The sequence below is a fragment of the Palaemon carinicauda genome, chromosome 29 (assembly GCF_036898095.1).
Source record: "Palaemon carinicauda isolate YSFRI2023 chromosome 29, ASM3689809v2, whole genome shotgun sequence".
NCBI lineage: Eukaryota > Metazoa > Arthropoda > Malacostraca > Decapoda > Palaemonidae > Palaemon > Palaemon carinicauda.
In genome coordinates, this window is record NC_090753.1 from 88,312,836 (window position 1) to 88,321,014 (window position 8,179).

Below are 8,179 nucleotides of genomic sequence, written 5' to 3' on the forward strand. Positions count from 1 at the left end.
GTTAAGATTATGCATATTTTTTCAACATTAAACCATTTTTGGAATAAGTTAAAAAAAAGCCAAATAACCATCCTACTGTATACCGACTGTATAGTGGATGAGTCCCATTTGCAGTAAAATTCCACACCATTATTTACATCGTGTACTTACACAGGAGGCTCATCAACAACACGACTAACTCATCGTTTCGTATTGCGTCATTCGTCTCTATGTGGAGATTAAGGTTCTATATTTTGCAGTATATGCGTGTGTGTGTGTGTGTGTATATATATATATATATATATATATATATATATATATATATATATATATATATATATATATATATATATATATACACACACACATATATATACTGCAAAAAAGAAGTTTGATATATATATATATATATATATATATATATATATATATATATATATATATATATATATATATATATATATATATATGTGTGTGTGTGTGTGTATACATACACATAGATACATTTCTCTCTTGCATTGAGATCAAACCGTAGTCTCTTTAGCTGCAGTTTTGGATTTATTTTGTTATTTATTTGTATTATCTTCTATATATTATTACAATAGCGTGTGTGTTATTTATTTTGTCATGCTTTAAAGAAAACGGAACTAAGTTCATGGTATACTCTTACAAATTCACATTAGACTTTGATGACTTAACCAAAGCAAATCTTATATAGTTTTCCCAATTTTGTCGTTAGCACCTGACTTTTTTGAAATATTAGACAAAAAAATTTAGTTCTATCAATTTTCATAACTTAGATTATAAAATTAATCTCGGGACATTTTATTCAAACATGTATAGGTTAGGAACAAGATAATTAGTATTGAAAATATAATTTCGTGTAATTTACACGGGTTCCGCTAGTTATTATTATTATTGTTGTTGTGGTTGTTGTTGTCGCTGTTGTAATAATACCATTCAAGTTATTTCAGTATTTCTGATAATATTTTTTTATGATAATTTGAATTGTTATTACGATTATAATATTGCTATAATTATTGTTACTGTTTTCGTTATTTAATAATTATAATAATATCAGGAATTGTTATTATCAGTATTATTATTTATATTTTTATCACTGGTATTCTAATCATTCTAGTAAAATTATTTGTAATATATTTTATTATTACTTATCTCCCCTATGCAATAAAGGACAAGTGTCTGGGTATATATGTTCACTATATGTATGTATATACTGTATATGTATATATATATGAATATATATACTGTATATATATATATATATATATATATATATATATATATATATATATATATATATATATATATATATATATATGTATATGTATATATATATACTCCGTTTCTCAGGTAGGGGGAGAGGGAGTAGTCATATCCTGGTGAGAGTGGTGTGTGTGTATATCTATTTAAATATTTTGATATTAGTGCTATTTTATTATAATCACTTATTATTATTATTGTTATTGTTATTATTATTATTATTATTATTGGTGTTATTGTTGTTATTATATTTGTAATAATTTCAAATATTATTTTGCCTACTATTGTTACCATCACAACGGAATTCCACATTTGCAATACATTTTGCAAATTGCAAAATGTATTTTGCATTTGTCTACAGAAGATTATCGTTCATCGAAGCAATTTCGCATTTTACAATTTTGCATTTAAAAAGTTTGCCTTTCACATTTTTGCGTTTTACTATTTTGCGTTTAATATTTCGAATTTTATAATTTTGCTATTACAATTTTATTTTACAATTTCGCATTTTACAATTTCTTGTTTTGCATTTTTGCAAATTGGCATTCCACAATTTCGCATTTTGTAATTTTGCATATAAAAATTTCGGATCTTATAATTTTGCATTTGACCATTGTTTTATTTAATAATTTTGCGTTTTATAATTTTTTCCTTGAAGATTTTGCATTTCCAACTTCGCATCTTACAATAACAACTTTACATTTTCGCATTTCATATTTTCCCATTTCATATTTTCGCATTTCATATTTTCCCATCTGACAATTCCGCATCTCACAAATGTCCATTTCCAGAATCTCCTACTTTACAATTTCACATCTGTAGTGGCAGGTTGGCCAGGGCACCAGCCACCCATGGAGATACTACTGCTAGAGAGTTATGTGGTCCTTTGACTAGCCAGGCAATACTACATTGGATCCTTCTCTCTGGTTACGGATTACTTTCCCTTTGCCTACACATACACCGAATAGTCTGGCCTATTCTTTGCAGACTCTCCTCTATCCTCATACACCTGTGAACACTGAGATTACTAAACAATTCTTCTTCTCTCAAATGGTTAACTACTGCACTGTACTTGTTCTGTGGCTACTTTCCTCGTGGTAAGGGTCGAAGAGACTTGTTAACCATGGTAAGCAGCTCTTCTAGGAGAAGGACACTCTAAAATCAAACCATTGTTCTCTAGTCTTGGGTAGTGTCATAGCCTCTGTACCATGGCCTTCCAATGTCGGGTTAGAGTTCTCTTGCTTGAGGGTACACTCGGGCACTCTATTCTATCTAATTTCTCTTCCTCTTATTAAATTTTTATAGTTTTTACAGGAAATGTTTATTTTAATATTGTTACTGTTCTTAAAATATTTTATTTTTCCTTGTTTCCTTTCCTCACTGGGCTATTTTCCTTGTTGGGACCCCTTGTCTTATAGCATAATGCTTTTCCATTTAGGGTTGTAGTTTAGCAAGTAATAATAATAATAGTAATAGTAATGATAATAATAATAATAATGATAATAACAACCACAATAATAATAATCATCATCATCATCATCTCGTAATTCCGCATTTTCCTTATTAAAATCTTCCGGACATGGAAGGCATTATGCGGTTCGAAAGTAACCCACAAGAGAATGTCCCCTCTCGAAAGCATTTTTCAAGCATTTTTCTTAAGGGTGAAAGCATAGAGAGAGAGAGAGACAGTAATGGACTCTGCCTCCTGACGAGTCACTTTGTTTGTCGGTTTTCGATTCTATCGTGATTTCTTAAAATCGTCCTTCAATTTTTATGATTCGTGAAGTGAGAAGAAAGTCGTATTTCATTACTATTCTGTTTTGATTTGATGGATATAAGTTGGAAGTATATTATGATTAAAATAGATAAAATAAGAGCGAAGAAACGAAGAAGTAACTAAACATAATTGGATAATTTAAAGGGAATGAAATAAAAAAAACGTTTTATTGTTTAATTTCTAATCTTTTTTCGTATAACGGAAATAAGTTGGAAGTATATATCTTAAAATAGATAAGATTAACAGAAGAGACGAAGAAATAACTAAAGGTAATTGGATAATTTAAAGGGAATGAAATAAAAAGAACATTTTATTATTTCAATTATAATCTGTTTTAATATAAGCAGACATCAATGGAAAATAGATTATGATTAAAATACATAAAAATAACAGAGAAGAAACGAAGAAGTTACTAGACATAATCAAATAATTTAAAGGGAATGGAATAAAAAGAATGTTCTTTTGTTTAATTTCTAATATGTTTTAATATAAGTAACAGATGCTAAAGCAGACATCAATGGAAAATAGATTATGATTAAAATAGATAAAAATAAGAGAGAAGAAACGAAGAAGTAACTAAACATAATAAAATAATTTAAAGGGAATGGAATAGAAATAACATTCTATTATTTCAATATTTGTGTTAATGTAACAAATGCTAAAGCAAATATCAATTGAAAATAGACCCAGGCCTACATGGCTGAGGACTATTAAGTATAAAGTAGGAGAGGATGAATGAAATAGACCCAGGCCTACATGGCTGAGGACTATGAAATATAAAGTAGGAGAGGATGATTGGAGAAGTATTGAATTAAAAGCTCAAGATAGAGACGACTGGCGAAATCTAGCCGAGGCCCCTTGCTTCAATATACGAAGGAGATGATAGGTGATGAAAATAGATACAACTCTTAACTAAAAAGAAAGGGAGTATTTAAATCCCCCTCTCCCCCACACGAGAGACTCTCCTTTCACCCTCACCCTACATAAAGAAAAGCAACAGAAGCTAAAAAGTGAATCAGAAAGATACGAAAAAGATAAAAAAACAAAAGATAAAAAAATAACACCTGACCCCATTTCCTCCCTCGCGAGAAAGGACCTGTGTTTGAATATGACTGAAATAACCCCCTCCCCCTTTGGTTTGAAAGTGCAAGTCAGGTTGAAGGGGAGGGAGCGGGTAGGAGAAGGAGGAGGAGGTGTCGGAGGGCCTTCCCGTCTTCTCCTCCTGCCGTATAAATATATAAAAAGGGCGTCGACTCTCTCAACAGACAGGAGACTGAGTCTCGACATCCTCAAGGAAACATCAACATGGTAAGGATGGGTAAATTGTATTTCTATTGCATAAGGTTTAAGGGCTTCTCTTAGATTCAGAGATTTTCTAGTGTTTATGATAAAGTAAACAGTAAAAACTACGAGGTGCTTTTTATATATTTGCTTTGAAGTTAAATGTTTTCTATATCTTCTATGTAATTCGTGTTGGTTTATAATTTCTTTTAGCTGTCAGAGATTTTATAGCGTTAATGGTAAAGTAAAATGTTAAAAACTACGAAATGTTTTTTATATATTTTCTTTGAAGTTAAATGTTTTCTATATCTTCTATGTAATTCGTGTTGGTTTATAATTTCTTTTAGCTGTCAGAGATTTTATAGTGTTAATGGTAAAGTAAAATGTTAAAAACTACGAAATGTTTTTTATATATTTGCTTTGAAGTTAAATGTTTTCTATATCTTCTATGTCATTCGTGTTGGTTTATAATTTCTTTTAGCTGTCAGAGATTTTATAGTGTTTATGGTAAAGTAAAATGTTAAAAACAACGAAATGTTTTTTATATATTTTCTTTGAAGTTAAATGTTTTGTGTATTTTCTATGTCATTCGTGTTGGTTTAATAATTTCGTTTGGCCGTAAGAAATGTTCTAGTCTTGTTTGCCAAAGTGAAGAGTTTTGGAAACAGCGAGTTTACCTTTTTTAAATTAGATGTAATTGATATTTTCTCGTCTGTAACAGTTTTGCAATTGAGAATAGCGTGTGTAAAATAATTTGGACACGACGAGAAACCTACGAATTCTGTATTAGGACGTTTGAAGGCTGAAACAAAGTCAAAGTTTGAATTTTAATTGAAGTTATATTATGAATATTTTAAAAGATTTTTTACTAATATATTCAACGATTGATTTTAAGAGAATTCCTCAAGAATACAAATGAATATGCAAAGAAATCTTCATATATTAAATTATATTTGCAAGTAAGTCGCCTAGTAATGAATTTTGCGAATTTTACCATTAAGTCATCGCATAGTATGAATTGAATTCACTACGAAATCTTGCTCATAAAATTCCCATTAATCTCACATGATGAATAAGATAACTATGCCAAATCTATGTAAAATTGTAACCAAGTCATCTTCAAATTAATTTAGGTGATAAATCTTATATAACAGACTAAAGTAAAGTTACTATGAATCCAAATTTGCCTTTTTATTTTTTTCTTTCATATAAACAAAACTAAAAAATCCGTTTCCCAGGAAGATGGACGAAACCTTTGAAAAACGCTGAATTGCAGTGTTGAGACATTGCATAATTTTTCAACATGATGAGTGTAGCAATGATTTAAAAGCTGCAAACTTTCGTCGAAGCCATGAAGGTGTTGTTAAAACTCTTCGTCGTAATAACAGATGAAAATATTGCATAATTCCCACGTTATATACGAATTGAGACGCATAATCAGGTCCCCCTCCCGATCATTTTTTAAAGTCTTGGACACATAATCAGGTCCCATGTTCATTTTAGAAGTCTTGGATACACAATCAGGTCCCCCCGATTATTTTTGATGTCTTGGGCACATACCAGGTCCCTCCAAGTTTTTTGATGTTTTGAACACATAATCAGGTCCCTCGATCATTTTTGAAGTCTTGGACACATACCAGGTCCCCCGGATTATTTTTGAAGTCTTGAATGCATAATCAGGTCCCCCGATTATTTTTGAAGTCTTGAATGTATAATCAGGTCCCCCCGATTATTTTTGATGTCTTGGGCACATACCAGGTCCCTCCAAGTTTTTTGATGTTTTGAACACATAATCAGGTCCCTCGATCATTTTTGAAGTCTTGGACACATACCAGGTCCCCCGGATTATTTTTGAAGTCTTGAATGCATAATCAGGTCCCCCGATTATTTTTGAAGTCTTGAATGTATAATCAGGTCCCCCGATTATTTTTGAAGTCTTTAATAATTTTTGTAGTCTTGGACACAATCAACCCTCCAATCATTTTAGTAGCATTGGGCACATAATCGAAGTCTATATGTAGCTTAACGCCCTTTCTTCTGAACAGATTTTAAATTGAAATAGAACTTTACTGAACGATGTTACTCTTAAGGTAAGATTGAAAAACTGTAAACATAATGATGGAGGAGAACATTTACTGTAATGTTTTAACTGATCAATTTATATCTAGAAAACGTAATCATGTAACACTAGACCACTTCATCTTAAATTTCCGTCACGTTGATTGAATTATCTGACTCTAAACAGTATTTTCTGGGTAACTGAGATTCTCTTATGTCAAGACGCTAAGAATAACTTTGTAAAAATCTTCCTAGATAAAAACAAATGAAGAAGAAAGAATAGATTTTGTGTGAATCCAAGATAACTGTGTTCCCTTTTTTGTCTAGTGATGAGTGCTGTCTGTATCAGTGAAAGATCAAAACTATATCTTTTAATTTTCTGTCTAGTGATATAAACAATCTTTACCAGTAATCATTTAGATAAGGATGTGACATATCCAATGACTCCTCTTTGGTCTATAAATCAGTGATGTATGTATCAGTAACTGGTCACAGTTTTATATTCAGAATCTCATAATTTTCTGTCAAGTGATGTAGACTCAGAAATCTCAAGGAGACACTTTTGTCACTAGATCTGAAGAAACTTCTTCTTCTTCTTCTTCTTCTTCTTCTTCTTCTTCTTCTTCTTCTTCTTCTTCTTCTTCTTCTTCTTCTTCTATAAGCTTGTCCCTATTTAGGGTATCTGTAGTTGTTCTTCAACATATTCTTCCATTTCCTTCTGTCCAGTGCATCTTCTTCACTCAATTCCAACTCCCTCATATCTCTCTTCAAACAGTCCATCCATCGTAATTTTGGTCTACCTAACCTTTTACCACTTGTTAGTTCCATATCCATCACCTTCCTTATCGGATGGCCATCCTCTCGTCTCTTTACATGTCCATACCACCTCAGTCTATTTTCCCTCACCTTGGTTGAAGCTGGTGCTATTTGGAGGGTGCCTCTAACATGTTTCTTCTTAACTTTTATCAGTTAATGTAACCTTTTGTAGCTTCTGTAGCTAATAGTCTCTCAGAAAAGACCCACAAGGACTATAACATGTTTCTTCTTAACTTACCAGTTAATGTAACCTTTTGTAGCTTCTGTAGCTAATAGCCTCTCAGAAAAGACCCACAAGGACTATAACATGTTTCTTCTTAACTTACCAGTTAATGTAACCTTTTGTAGCTTCTGTAGCTAATAGCCTCTCAGAAAAGACCCACAAGGACTATAACATGTTTCTTCTTAACTTACCAGTTAATGTAACCTTTTGTAGCTTCTGTAGTTAATAGCCTCTCAGAAAAGACCCACAAGGACTATAACATGTTTCTTCTTAACTTACCAGTTAATGTAACCTTTTGTAGCTTCTGTAGCTAATAGTCTCTCAGAAAAGACCCACAAGGACTATAACATGTTTCTTCTTAACTTACCAGTTAATGTAACTTTTTGTAGCTTCTGTAGCTAATAGTCTCTCAGAAAAGACCCACAAGGACTATAACATGTTTCTTCTTAACTTACCAGTTAATGTAACCTTTTGTAGCTTCTGTAGTTAATAGCCTCTCAGAAAAGACCCACAAGGACTATAACATGTTTCTTCTTAACTTACCAGTTAATGTAACCTTTTGTAGCTTCTGTAGCTAATAGTCTCTCAGAAAAGACCCACAAGGACTATAACATGTTTCTTCTTAACTTACCAGTTAATGTAACCTTTTGTAGCTTCTGTAGTTAATAGCCTCTCAGAAAAGACCCACAAGGCCTTTAACATGTTTCTTCTTAACTTAACAGTTAATGTAACCTTTTGTAGCTTCTGTAGTTAATAGCCTC

The 8,179-nt window shown here is 31.6% G+C and overlaps 1 protein-coding gene and 1 long non-coding RNA gene across 2 annotated transcripts in view; both read left to right on the forward strand.

Moving 5' to 3' along the window:
• The window catches only part of LOC137622342 (uncharacterized), a 165,926-nt gene that overhangs the window by 77,902 nt on the left and 79,845 nt on the right, over positions 1–8,179 (forward strand). The window lies entirely within an intron of this gene.
• The window catches only part of LOC137622151 (uncharacterized PE-PGRS family protein PE_PGRS54-like), a 33,185-nt gene that overhangs the window by 23,095 nt on the left and 1,911 nt on the right, over positions 1–8,179 (forward strand). The window lies entirely within an intron of this gene.